The 17,291-nt window shown below is 32.2% G+C and overlaps 1 long non-coding RNA gene across 2 annotated transcripts; it reads right to left on the bottom strand.

The window, feature by feature from the left end:
• On the bottom strand, window positions 2,953-6,067 carry LOC107636874. Of its 2 annotated transcripts, XR_001619365.2 has the most exons (3): window positions 5,347-6,067; window positions 5,116-5,211; window positions 2,953-3,191 (listed from the first exon to the last, which is right to left on the bottom strand). It is a non-coding gene; the product is annotated as an uncharacterized LOC107636874 (long non-coding RNA). The 2 variants fall into 2 exon arrangements; XR_001619364.2 differs by having other exon boundaries at window positions 2,953-5,211; window positions 5,347-6,066.

The raw sequence follows: 17,291 nt of genomic DNA, 5'->3' as shown, positions 1-17,291 counted from the left end.
ACTGTATTTTTTGGATTATTAAAGTTTTAATTTTCGTTATATTAGACATTAAAATTAACGGAATATTTCTTTTAAAAAATATATAGTTAAGGATCTAATTAGTTTCTTAGTTGTAGATATCTTCAATTGGAAATGTTTGGTAACCAAAGAAAAACAGTCAAAAATAATCATAACTTGTCTTATTTAACATTTATTAATTGTTGCGACAATTAATTAATGCTAAATAAGGCAAATTCTGACTGTTTTTTTGTCTACCTAACAGAGAAATATTCAGTGAACTCTAATATTTTTTTTACACTAAAAAGAACATAATTATAAAATTAAAAGTAGTGGATAGAAACCCAATTGAAAAACAAAATTATAAGACCTAATTATAAATTTAGTAAAATTATAAGGACCAATAAAGTAATAATTAAACTAAATCAAAACTAGTCTCCTGTCAATCTAAAAGTGCCAGAGTGATCCCATGACAAAGCTAGCACAATGTCTGAAGGGAAACGGTTGAACAAATAAAGACTAATTAAAAGGTGTTGTCGTCTTTTAGCAATAACGTCAGTCGTACTATTTGCTTCACGCAAGGTATGGTGCAAATCAATAATCTGCAACCTCTTCACTAGATTTTTAATGTCAATTAAAAGTGGTTTGCGTGAATAGGTTGTAGGACATCCTCCTTAATAAAATGTATTGCCAGCCAAGAATTTGACTCCGCCACAAGATGGTGAAAGTTGTTTGCATCGGTTATTTGAAGTCTTTTTACAATTTTACAAAGTTCTGCATGTAAGATTGAGCAACTCCTCAAGTTATAAGAGAATCCAGTCATATATCTTTTAAGATGATTTCGAAAAAAATCACCACAAGCAGCACTATTAGAATGGGATAAGAGGGAATAATTAACATTCAACTTGGTAATATCTTCTAAAGGGAAAATTCACTAAATCTACCGAGCTTCCTCTCTTAAGAATCTATTGGGAAGAATATTACTTTTGTTGATAAAAAATGTTTGGTTTCGAAAAATATCGTGCTCAAAATGTAATGAATTTTTATTTCAAGGTATGGGGTTGTATCAAGAAAGGTTTGTCAAGGAACAAGAAGCAGGAGCCGGTTGATAGATTCAATCAAGGAATAAAGATTCTCTGGAGTTGATTTTTTAGCGGTTACTCACATTGTGTAGAAAGAGCAGGAACGGTTACTCGAAGATTAGCACACGCAGAAGTTACTCTCTTGAACCTGATTGGTCGAAGACTTTAATAAATAGATGAAAGATCGATGAAGAAGAGGTTGGAATTTTGCTTCACAAAAAATACTCAAGTACACTCATATCCCAACGACTTACTGAGTCTGCGTTCTAGTTAATTTTCTATAGGTTCCTTCCACGTCTTTAAATTTCATTTATGTTTCTTATAATCTTTACTTTCTCTGCAAGTTTACCTTTTGAGCACGTTTATCTTTTTTGTTTAATCCTAAGTTTCAATACAGTATTTTCAATTTCAAAAGTCATTTGATCTAATCGAAGGCATTTTACTGTTTCATTTAAATTCAATGCAATTTATTTTAAATTTAGTCAATTTATTTTCAAAATTTATTTTGTTGATCTTTCAAATTTCCTTTTATTTTGTTCAATCGAAAAGGTCCTTTGATTCACTTTAGAAAACTAGTGCTCACAAAGAAGTAGGTTTCGCTCCCAGGCCACTAGATATCGAACCACTTTCGATTTGCTAAAAATCGATAAAACAAATTGGCACACCCAGGGGGACAGTTTGAAAATTTAACTGTGTCAAATGATTGTGTGTTGCCATGCAATTAAGAAGTGGAAGAATTGTACGCATGGTAGACGAAGTTTTGAATATTAATGGTGGTTCATCTGTAAATGACAGTGTGCCTATAGTTGCAAAATCTTCGACTTCACGTCCACAAGGAAATACGTTGAATGAGAGTTTGGTGGTCACTAGTTCCCAGATAGGGAATAATGAGCATAAAATCCGCCCACATAGTAACATATTACAAACTCAACCCCCAGTAACTATTGGTTGGCCTCCTTATGGCCTTCTAACAGGTTACACACCGCCAATAGGTGGTTTTGCTCCTCCTATTTGATTTGGAAGCAAAGTTGGGACAAATAATGTTCAACCATTGCAGCAACATCCCGAGTATTTTCAAGATTATTATGTGAGTTCTACATCGAATGCTTCTAATTCGATGGTGGCTTTTCGTCAACACGTCAATGAAAATCATCATGATTTGGTCAACTTATTAACCCAACAAATGATTACAATTTTGAACCCTATGATAGTAGATCATGAAATAAAGTTTGAACGTCTTGCTAGGCAAAATATGAAAGGAAACTATGAAGGCATTGAAAATTTGCTTAAAAATGAAAATGATGATACACTTTTAGGCAGGAAAAATCCTCGAATGGTTCGTTGTGGCCAAAATGTTGATGATGTGTTGGCTTGATTACAAGCCAATCAAGGTGGTGAATGTTATCAAATCATGAGAATTATTGAGGATGTGCTCTATATGGTTGGATTTAATGTGGGTTTTATGAATCGATCTTATTTTGTCTCTGTTTTTCCTACTGTTGTTCAAATTGCAGAGGTGTCTCGAGGGGTAAAAAATCCTAAAATAGTTACAAAATTTGTTGGAGAAGTTGGTGAATCGACTACTAAGCATATTGCTTGATATTTGGTTGAGATAGGCAATTTGGCCAATGATGAGAATTTGAAAATGAAGTTCTTTCCTTCTTCGTTGACGAAAAATGTTTTTACTTAGTTTTCAAATCTCAAACCTAATTCCATGGCGACTTGGGCACAGTTAGAGAGTGCATTTTGTAACACCTTCACTATCAGAATGTCACGCTCCCGGCTACGCCACTCTAATAGCTCGGATATTACGACGACTTCTACACTTAATAATAATAAAATATGAGCGTTTAACTCGAATACCAGATCGCTATTTCTTTGAGAAAGTGAAAATTCTTTTTATTTGATAACAAATATGCATATACATATATACAAAACTTCTTATACAAGTAACTTACAAATGTTAGATACATACATATCATACAACTCTTATCCCTCTTACAAAATTATAATGACAAAGGCGAGGAAAAACTATGACGAATATATGTACAAACAGAAACGGTACAGCTAAGGACTTATCAAAAAAAAACTTCATCAACTTCCTCGTCCGTCCTGAAAAGACGTCCTCAAAAGGATTATCAGTAAGTGGTTTTTAAGAATTGTCGTAAGAAGATATTTTAAATAAAACAATTTTCAAAACGCAGTGATTATCAGTTTATTATTCAAATCTAAGATTCGTATTTTTCTTACAAAAATTTCAAGCAAAATAACATTTTAACCAAAACTTACCACTAATTCAATCATTCATGGCCTCCAGCCCAAACACAACCAATCATGGCCTCCGGCCAAATATATAATCAAATCTCGGCCTCTGGCCCTAATCAAATCACCTCGGCCTCCGGCCCAATTCAAAACAATTCACCATCGAAACTCAATCCCAAACAGAATCAATCACAAAAACAAATTCAAGACAAACACATATAAAGAACAGTTACAGCAAGTATCATAGTTACTAATTGAACAGAATTCATCAGATAGGCAAACCAAAACACTTAAGCACACCCAAACAAAACACACAATGCAACATGATTCATGCCTGTCCTACTGGCCGTGAGTTCACGTGTCGGTTACTTTGCCAGAACCTGACACATCCGGTAGCTAACTCGGATATCGTCCTCTTTAAAACTGGTAAGCGGTACAGTACCACGATCCCCACTATCTGCGGGCGATAAACTACCTCGATCCCTACAGACGTTCTCAATTGAAAAAGAAACAAAAACCTGTGGGCGGTAAATAACCACAACCCCTACAAACAGTTTCACAACCCGTGAGCGGTAAACAACCACGATCCCCACGTCCATCGCGACACTAGACAAGCGGTACACCACCACGATCCTTGTCAGGCGTATAAATCATATACAATAAGTTATATCCACAATCCATCTTAATCAATATACTCAACACTGGACAAACGGTACACCACCATGATCCTTGCCAGTCAGTAATCACATTCAAAACCATATTCTTTTAAAAATCTTGACCTTGAGCAAGTCGGACTAAACCACAACCCTTGCGTACTGCCCATGTGTTTCAAATATCAAAATCACTCTTTAAACACAATTCAAATCTATTTCTCTTTTATAAAACTCATTTTCACCAAAACGAAAGTCTCAAATCAACTTCAACCCAAAAGATTAAATATTAAATCAAATTAATTTACCTTAAGTCAAGATTCAATTAATCAAATTTCACGGGAAAACCTCTAAGCTTTAAGAGAGAGACAACCAATCTCATTTCTTTAAATTCATCAAAATCCTTGAATCATGATTCTCTAATTCGTATTAATTCATTTTCGTTCAATCAAATACACGAAAACATAATCCTCTTTGTCATTAACCAAACCAAATTCATTCTGTTGAAAAGCAATTTAATAATCATTTTTTTATTCAACCAAATGTCTCAAACCATACTCTTTTCTTTAGTCAAATCAAGTTCAAATAAAACAATTCTTCAAATCCCAATTAACCAAAAATAAAACTTCCAAAAATTCTCATAAAAATTTCAGCAACACCTCCCATAAAATTCGAACTTTGCCACCCTTTTCGGGTCCTAACCAAACCAAACCAAACCGAACACAAGTCAATCATTCAAATCATTTTCAAATTCTCATTCATTTCCGATAAATCAACAAAACACATTCCAATATCTCAAATCATTTCATTCGCCAATTCATTTTTAATGTCAAATTAAACCCCAAATCAAGAAAATTATTTTACATAGTATTTAATCAAACCAACTTTGCAACTCAATAATCAAAAACAGCTACAGTCCAATCATCATCATAATAGCCTTAATCCAAGTACAAAATCCGACTAAACATCTTTAATCAATCAATAAACCATTCAAACTAGCATTTACATTCATTCAAGGCAACTCAATTCATAAAACTTACGAAATCATAAAAATATATTTTTCATATTAATATAGACTTATAACAATTCTTGAAAGTAAAATGAGTTTAAGAAATCGCCCATACCTCAGCTCGCTGAAACTCGTAAAACCAAACGCGTCAAAGAAACCATTTTCTCTCAGCCCGCACTCAGCGGCAGCTGCAACCACAGCTCCACTATATCTGCAGCCACAACAGCAAGTTAAAATCACCAACATGCAATAACCGGGATTCAATCCTAAGGCATTGTCGCAAGAACCTTAGAAACGTATAACGAAATCAACGATTTAACGAATTTTCAGAGCAAAGATAACTTACTGTACCCAAAGGAACTAAGTACAACACAGCCGCAGCTCCAACAGTTGATTCCGGTGACCTGAGCGATGGCGGCGAGCTCGGAGATGGTGGCTGGCCCTAGCAGCAGCGTGGCAGAACAGCGGTGGTAGGAACCAGCTCAGCATCGGACCTCTCTCCCTCTTCCTTGTGCACTGTTCCTCTCGTATCGGGCTCCCCTTCTCGGCAACTCCAACGACAGCAGCGGCGGCTAGAACGAACGGCAACGGCGACGAACCTGGCGGCGGTGGAGGCACGACAGCGTGAACCAGACTCCCCCTTCGCGTTCGTCCCTCTTTCTTCGCGAAGCCCACACACCGCGACAACAACGGCGGCGCTCCTCTCTTCGTGACTGTCTCTTTCCATCTCGCCTGCGAATCGCACCCCTCTCCTCTGGACTCGGCTCGACGGCGTTTGCTTCGCGAGTCCCTCGCTCTCCTCTTCTTTAATGGCGACGCGGTTGCAACACAGGACGGCGGCGACAGCAACCTTGACAGTGGCAGCGACGTGCGGCGACGGTGGCGCGACGATGACTGGTGGCGGCGTGGTACCCTCCCTCTCTCGGATCTCCTCTCCGTGCTCTCTCCTCTCTCTACCGTGTGTGTGTTATGTTCTGGTGTATAAATTTAGGAAAAAGAAGGAAAGGGGATGACGGTGGGTGAGTGGCGGTGAGGCAGTGTAGTAAAGGGGATAGGGTTTTGTTTGTAATTGAGAGTTGGAATTTTTAATTTGGGAATTAGGATTTTGTGTATAGGTTGGGAATTTTAGGTAATTTAGTAATTTTAATAAAACTAGGGTGATAGAGTAATTGAAAATTAATTTTAATTTAATATTAATATTTATAAAATATTATTTAATTATTAATTTATAAATTATTTTTAAGTAAATATTTTAATTTAATAATTAGAGATAATTAAATTAATTTTTTTTTAAATTATAAAATAAAGTTAAAAATTTAACTACTCAAATTGAAGCATGTAAAATTTTTATTATCATTCAATTATTAAAATTTTAAATTATAATAAAAAATTATCTAATTTATATATAAAAAATTTTTACCATTGTAAATGATGGGAATTTTCCCAAAAGAAAATAAAAAGAATTAAGTAATGCTTCTTTGAGAAGGTGAAGGGTAAGAAAGAGAAACAATTAGTAATGGGAAACATGCCATAGTAGGTGCAAATAAATGAAAATTAATAAATATCATTTAAAACAAATTTATTGATTATAGTGGTGAAGTTAAATTGAAATAGGATTAAGTGTTTTATTTTTAAATGATATTAAAAAATATATTAGTTCTAAGAGGACAATTTGTTGATCGAAAATATTTGATTTCGAGAAATACTGTGCTTGGATTTTTATTTCAAGGTATAGGGGTTGTATCGAGAAAGATTTGTCAAAGAACAAGAAGCAGGAGCCATGGATTCAATTGAGGAATAAAGGTTCTCTAGAGTTGATTTTTTAGCGGTTATTCACGTTGTGTAGAAAGAGCAGGAACAGTTACTCGAAGATTAGCACACGTAGAAGTTACTCTCTTGAACCTGATTGGTCGAAGATTTTAATAAATAGATGAAAGATCGATGAAGAAGAGATTGGAACTTTGCTTCAGAAAAAATACTCAAGTACACTCATATTCCAACCACTTACTGAGTCTGCATTCTAGTTACTTTTCTATAGGGTTCCTTCCACGTCTTTAAATTTCATTTATGTTTCTTATAATCTTTACTTTCTCTGCAAGTTTACCTTTTGAGCACGTTTATCTTTTTTGTTTAATCCTAAGTTTCAGTATTTTCAATTTCAAAAATCCTTTGATCTAATCGAAGGCATTTTACTGTTTCATTTAAATTCAGTGCAATTTATTTCAAATTCAGTCAATTTATTTTTAAAATTTATTTTGTTGATCTTTCAGATTTTCTTTTATTTTGTTCAATAAAATAGGTCCTTTGATGCACTTTTGAAAACTGGTAATCATAAAAGAGTATGTTTCGTTCCCAAACCACTAGATATCGAACCACTTTCAATTTACTAAAAATCGATAAAACAACTTATAACATTCAGAATTTTAATACTATAAGCTTTAGTCGATTCAGAGGCTACAACTGGAAAAATAATATTTCCTTAAAAACCAAAGCAGTTTCTATGGTACCAAAGAGAAGGGATTGTTAGCCCAAATAAAACTGGTCAATCATAATTACTGGACAAATTGTTTATCATCCAATCTCTTAGGTCTAATTTAAAGAAGTCACGGATTGCTTCATGAAGACTCATGAATTGCCAAACACATTTTGCAAATGAATAATCACAAATGACATGGCGAGTAGTTTCATTATACTCGGTGCATCTTGGGAAGGTAGCTAAATTTGATAGATGTCTTCTTCTTCTCTCGATATTTGTAAGAATGGCTTCATGCGCAACAAGCCAAATGAAAGATTTGATATTTTTTGAGCCTCTCCACCTCCATGTCTTGGCTAGGAGGTTCAAAATTACCAAGCACGGATTGGTAGGTTGTTTTAAGCAAGGTTCTGAAAATCAGACCGGTCATCAAACCGTTCTAGTCATTGATTTACTAGTTTATTGATTCAACAGGTCTAACCGTAATTCAACTGAAAAAATCATTTTATAATAAAATAATAAATAGATTATAAATAAACATCATAAAACATAATAATAGTATAACATAAACCTTAAAATATCTTCCAAATTTAAAGCATTACATGAAATATCAATCAAAGTCTTATATTCTGATAAAAGTACAAATTCAAAAATTAAATAACAAAAAAATATCCAAATATGAAATGACAAATTATTCAAAATAACATGAAACTTGTGACTGATACTATTATCCGTAACAAATTAATAAATCATCAAGACAATTACAATCTAAGCATAATTAACTAAGAATGACAACGTTAAAACCTGGACAGTATTTTTTCTTTACAGCAAAGATACATTCGCCAAAATGTAATGGCAATGTTGAATTAGTTTCTGTGTGTAATAATAATAATGCACGTTGTAATTGCTCAGAGACAATCTTTTAATTTTAACAAAACTTCATTCAACCCAAGAGAGGGACAATAAATCTTGAATCTTTCTCAGCAAATCCAAATCAGCCATAATACTAAATTGCATCTTCTGAGTTTGCAAATTTTTTAATAAGAACAAAAGTTAGAATAACAAAAAATGAAAAAAGATTAACAGTTTTCAACCTAATTTAACAAAGTTCATCACAACGATAAACAACAAAAAAAAACACTGAAGGAACAATGAATCAGTAACATCAGCAGTACAAATTCAAAAAACTACAAATTTAACAAATCCTACTTATAGTCTAATTTATAGTAATATTTTGATCAGTAATAAGGCAAATTTATTGATGAGAAACTTAGCAACATGCAAAAATACAGAGAGAAGAAAAATCTGAAAAAGAGAGTACAGGAAGCGATAGTGTAGGGACTCACCAACGGTCGACGGTGAGTCGGCGGCCACCCTACGAAAGGTGATGAAGCAAGAGACAACCCCACGAGTTGCTTCTGCCATCGACGACGAGACAAATGAACCACGAGATGCCAGCAATGTGACTGAGATGAGACTCAAGTGAAACTAAGATGTAGAGATAACCACGGACGACATGCAACAACCAACATGCATACATAGGGCTAGAAGCTAGAACAGAGCAGAGCAGGGGAGGACAGTGGCTGATGCAATGGAATAAAGCTGGCGTCGGCGAGAAGTGGCTGCACGATGGAGGCAGGAGGCTAGACTGACGATGGTGGCTTCGATTTTTGAAGCTCCAACGGTGGTGGCTGGATGGAAGTTGCGCCGATGACTTCACGCTCAAAGTTGCAACGGCGGCGGTGGCTGAACGAAAGTTGCACCAGTGGCTTCGATGACGATGAGAGGAAGAAGAACTGGAGAAGCTCGAGGGAGTGCTGGGACTGGGAGCTGCGCATTTGTGGACTGTGGAGTAAAGAGTTGAGTAATGGTTAGGGTTCCACAATGAAAACGGCACCGTTTCGGGAAAAATCCTAAAAATTGGCCGGTTCACAGTTGGATTCGATTGACCGGTTCTCGATCAGTTTGGCGATCTAATGCCGATTTTGCAAACTTCCGATTTTGCCTTCTATCCAAATCAATTTTTTCAGTAGTTCACATCGAACCAATTTTTAGAACCTTGGTTTTAAGGCTAAAAGTCTCATCTTATGTTTGGCTCCAAGCCACCTGGTCAGACCCTTTTCTAGGGGTGGCAATAGGGCGGGTCTGGGCGGGTTTTTACCCTATCCAACCCCGTTCCACCCTACAATAATTCACATCGAATCCGCCCCGCTTCTACCCGCGGAAAGTAAAATGTTAAAACCTAACCCGCTCTTGTGGATATCCACCTCGCCCCTACCTGTCTCTATAATTATTAAAATCCAACAAATAAAATTAAATTTTAAAATTTATATAATCATCATTACATACATAATATAAATTAAAATAAAAATTTAAATATGATACAATATTATTAATCATTTTACTAATTATTATTATTATTATTATTATTATTATTATTATTATTATTATTATTATTTAAAAAATAAATTAATACACAACTTTTATATTTTTTGTAGTACATATATTATTTTTCATTTACTTTTCACAATTATTTCTTGAAATAATGTGTGGGATTGAAATTGCAATTTGCATCCATATATTATATTTTCACCTTAACATATCCTTGAAGAATTTATGCATCGTGTTCATTTGTGGTTTTATATTATTATTATTATTATTATTATTATTATTATTATTATTATTATTATTATTATTATTATTAATGGCCGAAGCCATAAAGGAAAAAAAATCAAAGAAAAGTCAAACGTGGCTTGATTATGTATAAGCATATATACATAATGGGAAAAATAGATAAAAGTACACCCGAAATTTTATACGGTGGATAGATGTACTCTTGAATTTTTTAATGAGTCATTTGCATACATGAATATAAAATTTCGTTGTCAATTCTACCCTTTTGTGGTCTAAGTAATTTTTTTGGTGGTAGTGGAGGCCACGTGACACGGTATTGTGTGATGTGGCCAATTTGAATGGAAAATAGAATTCTTACATTATTAAATTTATTGAAATAAATATAAGAAAAGGGCACAATGGAACCATTGTTCATCCTCTTCCTTCTCCAATTTCTTCAAACCCTAACACAGGGTGGAACAAAATTCTTCCTTCGTTCTCTTCATTTTTCTCTGTACATCTTCTTCCTGTCTATCGTAATAGGAGTTTGTAAACTCTAATGTATCAAAATGTCACACCTCTCAACAAAGGAAGAATACACCTCATGCTTGTGCCAGTAGTTGTGGTGGCTCAACTTCTGCCTTAAAAAATAGGAAGAAAAAAAAGTTTAACTACAATAATGGCAAGTGTCTACATGGACTTGACGCATTGGTGCTTGAATCTGCTAAAGAGTGGAACTCTGGAAGATTCGTTGAGGTATGTGAATTCTAATTTTGTTGTTGAATCAGAGGAATCAGGCTCCACACGAGAAACAAAGATCTTTGGTGCCTCATTCCTTCCTCCTTGCCCAAACCTTTGACCAGTCGGTGCTGGCTTCTTATACGATACTCTTCTGTTTTTCTGACTGTTCTAAGATTGTTGGGTGGGCACTTCATTCTGACCTTCTTGTTGGAACCATTAGGAGGTGGGACTTCTGCTTCCCTTTGCTGCTGGGTCGTATTTCGGTTGACGTTTGGGATTTCAGGTTGTGGCATTGATTGGGTTGTTGGAGCAGGATTGGGAGATGTTGGCTTATGAGTTTGATTATAATTTTGGTTGGTTTTTTCCACCTGTGTTAGGGTTCAAAGGAATTGTAGAAGGAAAAGGATGAACAGTGGTTCCATTATGCCATTTTCTTATAAATATTTCAACAAATTTTAGAATGTAATATTTTTATTTTTCACTATGTCACCCCAAATTGGCCACATCAAACAATACGGTGCCACCTGGCCTCCACCACTGCCGAAAAAATTACTCAGGTCATGGAAAGGTACAATTGACAATGAAATTTTATATTCGTGTGTGCAAATGACTCATTAAAAAATTAAGAAGTACATCTATCCACCGTGTGAAAATTTGAGTGTACTTTTGTCTATTTTTCCTACATAATGTGACACATATATCTTTTATTCCATTGATCACCTTTCATCATTCTTCACTTCTTTATTGTCACCACCGAAACAAAAGAAAGGAAATAAGAAAGAGAAAGTCCGAAGCTTGCATGCAAGAAAATAGTAACTCTCACTAAAATTTCGGCTTCAATTTTCTGCAATTCGTAATTTCAATAAAAAATATAATTCAATAAAAGTATTTGTATCCTTTTTTTTTACATGTTAGTGTTATTTTTGTCTAGTAGAAATTGATGGTGACGTAGACCCTCTTTTCCTCGAGTTCACGGTCAATTGGAGTTTTAGGAGGCACAAACGATTTCTGACATTTTTTTCTTTGGCCGCTCGGTCAGAAAGCTTCTCCGTAGCCTCGAGTATTTTAATTTCATACGGAGATAGGGTTTCAATAAATTCTCACCAATTAAATTTGTGTTGGATAAGTGAATAGTTGTTATGATTGATTATTGATTGACTCTATATTGAATTTTGTTGATATATTATTATATGTGATTAAACTTGTGATTTGGTCATGTTTATGCTGTCCAAACTGTGATAATGAGGCTGATTTGGGGCTGTCATTGTGTTAGTTTTTGAATAAAATGGCACAACTAGAAAATGAATTAATACAGACAGATTTACAGACGGATTTAGTCTTTATTACAGACGAATTTTTGGTTACCGACAAAATTACCGACGGATTTTGTCCCTCTGTAAAAGTCCCGTCGAAAATTATTTACCGACGGATTTTTTCCGTCGAAAAATTACAGACGGATTTTTACCAGTTACCGACGAATTTTCCCTCTATAAATTTTAGATAAATTTCTTTAACCCATGTTGCAACACACCACTGATTTGAACCTTCCACCTAAACCTTTATAATGTGCCATTTTTATTTGGTTCCATTCTAATATGTAACTAACAGAATAGGTCAACTGATGCAAACAACTCTGACATGACAGATTAGTTCAATTATAAGAAAGAACAATAAGTCAATTAGTTGAATTGACCTGTGCACGGATTCAATCAACAAAGTAGCAACACCTAAATTTTAACTAGAGAAACTATTCCAATTTTTTAAATACTTTCTCACCTCTCCCTGGAATTAAGTTCATCACCTAAACATAATCTCAAGATAAAATAGAAAATTCATAGCACCAAAATAACAGCCAACAAATAACAGCAGCTAATTGTTTCACAGCATCTGTGAAACCAAGCAAAATGCAAGAAAAATTCTAAATTACATATCACAAATCAAGCACGATGAATTCAAAATAAATGATAAATAGTGGACAATGATTTTATCATACAATTTCAGAAAATCCAAAAAAACAGATGCACCAACATTAATCAGTTACCAATTCCTAATTATCACAGCACAAACTCCAAACCAAATAAACCACACCAAATAATTTAACCAGCGATTCTTAGATTTCTATCAAAGATACTAACAATATTTTTCAAGGGGAGCACCTCTGTATAGTAAATCTTCCAAGATAAACAACAATTAAAAAAATTTTGGAGTTTTTAAATCAAGTGGATTCGCAATCAAAGGAACCCAAAGAAAGATCAACAAACTTAGAACTCAACGCGAATTCGGGTACAGGGCGGGACCACCAACGCGAATTCCATGGACACCCACAATCCAAAGCAAGAGATATTAAAAAAATAATAAAAAGTAACCACGCAAGCAACAACCAAAAGATAGAATGATCCCGATGCTTTGCTTCCTGTTTCTCACTCATGTAAAAAATACCTGAAGAAGCGATGAGAAGAGAAACCATCAAGTGAAAGCATAAACAAATCGGTGTTAGGTTTAAAGGGAAGAAAAAATCGTTGAAGAAGGATTAGGGTTTGTCCTCGTAAAAGAGGGGAAGAGAAGGGACAGTACGGGAATAGCGATGATTGACGACGACGAGAGTGATAGAAGTCTCAAAGGTGTTGATGATGGAAGAATTCGGTGGATGAAGACGCTGAGGAGAAAGTTTTGGAATGTGAATGGAGAGGAAGATGACTATGAAGTTCTCCTTTGGAGTGTGGAGCTCGAGAGGATAGAGGGAGAGTTGGATTTAATTCAATATTTTCGACGGAAAATTTTAAATTACAGACGAATTTTCCGTCTATAATGATTTAATAAAACGTAGCGTTTTTGTCCCTTTAATTACAGACGAAAAATATGTCTATAATCATTTTCCATGAAAAAAATTAATTTTTCCGACAGAATTATCGATGGATTCTCTTTTCCGTCTATAATTTATGCTAATTCATTTTTTATTTTCCGACAAAAAATCCCTCTGAAATTTCGTCTGTATTTCCGTGGGATAAAATCCGTCGAAAATATCCATCTGTAATAACTAGTTTTCTAGTAGTGTGGGTGAGGTTTAACGGCCGAGAAATTAAATTAAAAGTTGTGAAAAATCGGTAACCGTAAAACTCAAAAACGGATTAAGATTTAAATGTATATTTTAAAAAAATAATAAGGAGGGTTTCAGTTCTTGGTGAAGAGAAGAATTAGCCCAGAAGAATTATTTTTGAGGAAATATACTTGTATTTTTATGAAAAGATTGAATTTATTGTTGTAATTATATAAGTTTTCGGGTATTTTGGGTAATAAGTAAAGTATAGGGTAAAAATGAATATTTTATAAAAGTTCAGGGTTATTTTTGTAATTATAAAAATAAGTGAGGATTTTAAATATAATTTTATAAAATATCTACTTAATCACATCCCCTCTACGTTTTCTATGTTTGTCCAAAAATATTCGAAGTGGAGCATATAATGAGATTGAATTTTCTCAATTTAGGTTCAATTTTGAAAAATTCGTGCCAACCTTGAAGATGCAATTCAAAGATTGGTACTATATTTAAATTTTTTTCTCTTAAGCTTTTTGTATTAAAAATAATTTTATAACATATTGTATTTTTTTCAGAAACTACCGGTCTTTTGGTGCATTAATGCAATGCCATTGAAGAGAATAAAAGTCAATTTAATTTGACAATTTTAACAAGAAGATAGTCTTAATTTGTACCGATTCTAAGTATTCGATCTTATGATGTTATTTCAGTTGGTTGTTACGAGAATGACTCTAATCTATACGTATCTAAGAATTAGAATAGATTAAATATTATTTAAATAATTTAGTTCTAATATTGGTAGTTGATTAAATTAATTTTAGAGAAATTTAAATTGTTGTCTCAATTTATATATTATGACTATTCTTTATGGATATGTTATTTTTAAACTTTTTATATGATTTTTTTTAAGTTTGTTTTTTTTATATATGTATCACCTTTTTTTTGTATTTCAAATTAGTAATGCAATTATTAAGAGAAATGTAATTCATCAATAAATTAGAATGATTAAAAGTTTAATTAAGATTAACTAACATCTATTTTGGACACAAGATTGATTAATTAAGATTAAGGCGTGAAAAAGGAAAAAAAGTCACAATACATGATTTTGCTTTCTTGCTAATATATAAAAATACGTGAAAAAAAAATTAAAATATCACCATTTAAAAAAAATTGTTAATCATACATATGAAAAGGGATTGGAGAATATGCATAGATATAAAAAATAAAAAATTATTATTCGATTGTAGAATAAAAAATAATCATATATATATATAAAAATAATGTATATATAATAAGCAGTAAATTTTCTTTCATGTTTATTATTTAAAAAATTTATAATTTTCACATAGTTTTTATTCTATTCTTTTCCATACCTAATGACTATTGACTACGATCCTATTAATAGTATCACCTATAGTATATTATACGAAGAGAAAGTATGAAAAATAAAGACAAGAATTATAAAGCTATAAAAAGTTATATTCAAGTTTGACAAGAGCAAGACAGTTTACATAGAAATAGTTCTAATAGATGATAAGATTAATTGATTTATTTACTAAATTTTTTCAAGTAATGTTAAGTTCAATTTATAAATAGAGTTTAATTTTGATGCACTAACAGTGTAAAGCGTTTTACATAGTCGTGCAATCACATCCGTTCTTTTGGATGACCATTCATGCGGTCAATGTGAAATGTATTTTTTTTATTGATGTGTCATTACCTAATTGGATACACGTGTAAAACTACTTTACAAGCATCAAAATTAAATTCTTATAAATATTTGTAGTTCATATTTTAAGTTAATTTTATAAGTACACCATTTTACAAGTCAAAGACAATTCTTTTTAATAGCTTTGTAAATACTAATAGCTTTTATATTTAATTTATTTTGCAATACGATAAAATTCATTGTTCAATCAAGAATTATTTGACAAAAATATTTGAGAATGAATTGGTAGAAAGGAAAGTCTATGTCTTCTCAAATTTTGAGATTGAGAAATCATGCGGAATATATCTTCTGACTGTACACACGTGCAAAATATCTTTTAAGATGGAGTCAGGTATAGTACATTTGGTCGATGATCGTAAAATTCTGGATAATCATTTTAATTTGCTTGCTCGTGCTGATATATTGAAACAAACAAATGAACGATTCTACTTATTTGGTACGTAATTAATTTATATTAACCCACACAAAATTATTTTCCTTTTGATTTTAAGTTTTGCCAAAAAATTGTATAATAGCATCACTTTATCGATAACAAAAATTTTAACAGTTTATTTATGAAAATATTTGAAATTGTATTGTGACTTTTTTTAAAGGTATATCCTTTTATTAATATACTATTGTTAGTTTTATCGTTTAATATAAAATAAATCAGTAAACTCTTTTTATTTTATACACGTTCGAAGTTATAATTTTTTATATTATTCACTCATTTGTCCTTAATTTGCTACTTTTAATTCAATTTTTTTGTTCAATTAGATGTTATTAGATTCTTGACTAGAAAAGAAAAACTCATATGGTGGTCAAAAATAGAGAGAAGTGACCAGTACATTGTGATTGATCTTCATGACTTGCAGTATGTAAAATTTTAATATGAATATTTCTTTAGGTTATAATTATGTGTTGTGGTGTAATTTTTTTTTTATATATTACTACTTACTCTCTTAATTCTCTCTTTCATTCAGAAATGAGAAAAAAAAAAGATGTACACTATGAGATCAATTTACAATCCAATTACTTGATCATCTATGTGATCACCAAGCAACCGAATACATAATTTATTCTCTAATTTATAAAATTTAACAAAGACATTGGTAAACATATTGGTTTCGCATTTATTTATATATTTTATTTATTTATGTTATATTTGTAATTATATTATATCTATTTTTATCAATATATTCTTTTAAAAAATATATTTAGTATTAGTACATTGTGTATTAAATAAATTAAATGATAGAAACATGTAACTATTTTCTTTTTCAGTCAAGATTAAGTAAAATACTGTAATTTAGACTTGCAATATCAACATATTAATAGTAAAATAAAGAAAAAATATAATATTATATGAAATTTTTTAAATCATAATTGTAATTTATGATTAAAATCATAATTTAAATATTTTAAACGAGATAATTTCATTTAGAGAATTTATAATTCAAACATAATTTTTATACACTTAATAGCTACATTCGAGTTAATACATTTAATACTATATTTAAAAAAACACAAACAATGCACATCATATTATTTATTTATTAATTAAATTATTACAATTCAAATTAATTTTAATAGAATAATTTAAAATTATAATTTCAGTTTTATCACGTGCATGGCACGGGTTATTACACTTATTAAGGTTAAAAATAGAATATTAAAAAATTTTTGATTTAGAAAGTAATTAATAAAAGTTTAAAAATA

Source organism: Arachis ipaensis, chromosome B01 (assembly GCF_000816755.2).
Source record: "Arachis ipaensis cultivar K30076 chromosome B01, Araip1.1, whole genome shotgun sequence".
Classification (NCBI taxonomy): domain Eukaryota; kingdom Viridiplantae; phylum Streptophyta; class Magnoliopsida; order Fabales; family Fabaceae; genus Arachis; species Arachis ipaensis.
This window is presented reverse-complemented; position numbering and strand designations above follow the sequence as displayed.